This window comes from Oncorhynchus nerka, linkage group LG27 (genome assembly GCF_034236695.1).
Source record: "Oncorhynchus nerka isolate Pitt River linkage group LG27, Oner_Uvic_2.0, whole genome shotgun sequence".
NCBI lineage: Eukaryota > Metazoa > Chordata > Actinopteri > Salmoniformes > Salmonidae > Oncorhynchus > Oncorhynchus nerka.
In genome coordinates this window covers 87,014,272-87,018,801 of record NC_088422.1, presented here as the reverse complement: position 1 = coordinate 87,018,801, position 4,530 = coordinate 87,014,272, and positions in this window count along the sequence as shown.

Genomic DNA, 4,530 nt, shown 5'->3' with positions numbered 1-4,530 from the left:
ACAAAAATATAGGGGAGGTAATAAACAGGTGATGAGGAACTGACAAATATAGAGGAGGAAATAAACAGGTGATGAGGAACTGACAAATATAGGGGAGGTAGTGAACAGGTGATGAGGAACTGACAAATATAGAGGAGGTAGTGAACAGGTGATGAGGAACTGACAAATATAGGGGAGGTAGTGAACAGGTGATGAGGAAGTGACAAATATAGGGGAGGAAATAAACAGGTGATGAGGAACTGACAAATATAGGGGAGGTAGTGAACAGGTGATGAGGAACTGACAAATATAGGGGAGGTAGTGAACAGGTGATGAGGAACTGACAAATATAGGGGAGGAAATAAACAGGTGATGAGGAACTGACAAATATAGGGGAGGTAGTGAACAGGTGATGAGGAACTGACAAATATAGGGGAGGTAGTGAACAGGTGATGGGGAACTGACAAATATAGAGGAGGTAGTGAACAGGTGATGAGGAACTGACAAATATAGGGGAGGTAGTGAACAGGTGATGAGGAACTGACAAATATAGAGGAGGTAGTGAACAGGTGATGAGGAACTGACAAATATAGAGGAGGTAGTGAACAGGTGATGAGGAACTGACAAATATAGAGGAGGTAGTGAACAGGTGATGAGGAACTGACAAATATAGAGGAGGTAGTGAACAGGTGATGAGGAACTGACAAATATAGAGGAGGTAGTGAACAGGTGATGAGGAACTGACAAATATAGGGAGGTAGTGAACAGGTGATGAGGAACTGACAAATATAGAGGGGAGGTAATAAACAGGTGATGAGGAACTGACAAATATAGAGGAGGAGATAAACAGGTGATGAGGAACTGACAAATATAGGGGAGGTAGTGAACAGGTGATGAGGAACTGACAAATATAGGGGAGGTAATAAACAGGTGATGAGGAACTGACAAATATAGGGGAGGTAATAAACAGGTGATGAGGAACTGACAAATATAGAGGAGGTAGTGAACAGAGATGGGGAACTGACAAATATAGAGGAGGTAGTGAACAGGTGATGAGGAACTGACAAATATAGGGGAGGAAATAAACAGGTGATGAGGAACTGACAAATATAGAGGAGGTAGTGAACAGGTGATGAGGAACTGACAAATATAGAGGAGGTAATAAACAGGTGATGAGGAACTGACAAATATAGAGGAGGTAATAAACAGGTGATGAGGAACTGACAAATATAGGGGAGGAAATAAACAGGTGATGAGGAACTGACAAATATAGAGGAGGAAATAAACAGGTGATGAGGAACTGACAAATATAGAGGAGGTAGTGAACATGTGATGAGGAACTGACAAATATAGAGGAGGTAGTGAACAGGTGATGAGGAACTGACAAATATAGAGGAGGAAATAAACAGGTGATGAGGAACTGACAAATATAGGGGAGGAAATAAACAGGTGATGAGGAACTGACAAATATAGAGGAGGTAATAAACAGGTGATGGGGAACTGACAAATATAGGGGAGGAAATAAACAGGTGATGAGGAACTGACAAATATAGAGGAGGTAGTGAACAGGTGATGAGGAACTGACAAATATAGGGGAGGTAGTGAACAGGTGATGAGGAACTGACAAATATAGGGGAGGTAGTGAACAGGTGATGAGGAACTGACAAATATAGAGGAGGTAGTGAACAGGTGATGAGGAACTGACAAATATAGGGGAGGTAGTGAACAGGTGATGAGGAACTGACAAATATAGAGGAGGAAATAAACAGGTGATGAGGAACTGACAAATATAGAGGAGGTAGTGAACATGTGATGAGGAACTGACAAATATAGAGGAGGTAGTGAACAGGTGATGAGGAACTGACAAATATAGAGGAGGAAATAAACAGGTGATGAGGAACTGACAAATATAGGGGAGGAAATAAACAGGTGATGAGGAACTGACAAATATAGAGGAGGTAATAAACAGGTGATGGGGAACTGACAAATATAGGGGAGGAAATAAACAGGTGATGAGGAACTGACAAATATAGAGGAGGTAGTGAACAGGTGATGAGGAACTGACAAATATAGGGGAGGTAGTGAACAGGTGATGAGGAACTGACAAATATAGGGGAGGTAGTGAACAGGTGATGAGGAACTGACAAATATAGAGGAGGTAGTGAACAGGTGATGAGGAACTGACAAATATAGGGGAGGTAGTGAACAGGTGATGAGGAACTGACAAATATAGGGGAGGTAGTGAACAGGTGATGAGGAACTGACAAATATAGGGGAGGAAATAAACAGGTGATGAGGAACTGACAAATATAGAGGAGGAAATAAACAGGTGATGAGGAACTGACAAATATAGAGGAGGTAGTGAACAGGTGATGAGGAACTGACAAATATAGAGGTAATAAACAGGTGATGAGGAACTGACAAATATAGAGGAGGAAATAAACAGGTGATGAGGAACTGACAAATATAGGGGAGGAAATAAACAGGTGATGAGGAACTGACAAATATAGGGGAGGAAATAAACAGGTGATGAGGAACTGACAAATATAGGGGAGGAAATAAACAGGTGATGAGGAACTGACAAATATAGGGGAGGTAGTGAACAGGTGATGAGGAACTGACAAATATAGGGGAGGTAGTGAACAGGTGATGAGGAACTGACAAATATAGGGGAGGTAGTGAACAGGTGATGAGGAACTGACAAATATAGAGGAGGTAGTGAACAGGTGATGAGGAACTGACAAATATAGGGGAGGTAGTGAACAGGTGATGAGGAACTGACAAATATAGAGGAGGAAATAAACAGGTGATGAGGAACTGACAAATATAGAGGAGGTAGTGAACAGGTGATGAGGAACTGACAAATATAGAGGAGGTAGTGAACAGGTGATGAGGAACTGACAAATATAGAGGAGGAAATAAACAGGTGATGAGGAACTGACAAATATAGGGGAGGTAATAAACAGGTGATGGGGAACTGACAAATATAGGGAGGAAATAAACAGGTGATGAGGAACTGACAAATATAGAGGAGGTAGTGAACAGGTGATGAGGAACTGACAAATATAGAGGAGGTAGTGAACAGGTGATGAGGAACTGACAAATAGGGGAGGTAGTGAACAGGTGATGAGGAACTGACAAATATAGAGGAGGTAGTGAACAGGTGATGAGGAACTGACAAATATAGGGAGGAAATAAACAGGTGATGAGGAACTGACAAATATAGGGGAGGTAGTGAACAGGTGATGAGGAACTGACAAATATAGGGGAGGAAATAAACAGGTGATGAGGAACTGACAAATATAGGGGAGGTAATAAACAGGTGATGAGGAACTGACAAATATAGAGGAGGAAATAAACAGGTGATGAGGAACTGACAAATATAGGGGAGGTAGTGAACAGGTGATGAGGAACTGACAAATATAGGGAGGTAGTGAACAGGTGATGAGGAACTGACAAATATAGGGGAGGAAATAAACAGGTGATGAGGAACTGACAAATATAGGGGAGGTAGTGACAGGTGATGAGGAACTGACAAATATAGAGGTGGTAGTGAACAGGTGATGAGGAACTGACAAATATAGGGGAGGTAGTGAACAGGTGATGAGGAAGTGACAAATATAGGGGAGGAAATAAACAGGTGATGAGGAACTGACAAATATAGGGGAGGTAGTGAACAGGTGATGAGGAACTGACAAATATAGGGGAGGTAGTGAACAGGTGATGAGGAACTGACAAATATAGGGGAGGAAATAAACAGGTGATGAGGAACTGACAAATATAGGGGAGGTAATAAACAGGTGATGAGGAACTGACAAATATAGAGGAGGTAGTGAACAGGTGATGAGGAACTGACAAATATAGGGGAGGTAATAAACAGGTGATGAGGAACTGACAAATATAGGGGAGGTAGTGAACAGGTGATGAGGAACTGACACATATAGGGGAGGAAATAAACAGGTGATGAGGAACTGACAAATATAGGGGAGGTAATAAACAGGTGATGAGGAACTGACAAATATAGGGGCGGAAATAAACAGGTGATGAGGAACTGACAAATATAGGGGAGGTAGTGAACAGGTGATGAGGAACTGACAAATATAGGGGAGGTAGTGAACAGGTGATGAGGAACTGACAAATATAGGGGAGGTAGTGAACAGGTGATGAGGAACTGACAAATATAGAGGAGGTAGTGAACAGGTGATGAGGAACTGACAAATATAGGGAGGTAGTGAACAGGTGATGAGGAACTGACAAATATAGGGGAGGAACAGGTGATGAGGAACTGACAAATATAGGGGAGGTAATAAACAGGTGATGAGGAACTGACAAATATAGGGGAGGTAGTGAACAGGTGATGAGGAACTGACAAATATAGAGGAGGTAGTGAACAGGTGATGAGGAACTGACAAATATAGAGGAGGAAATAAACAGGTGATGAGGAACTGACAAATATAGAGGAGGTAGTGAACAGGTGATGAGGAACTGACAAATATAGGGGAGGTAATAAACAGGTGATGAGGAACTGACAAATATAGGGGAGGTAATAAA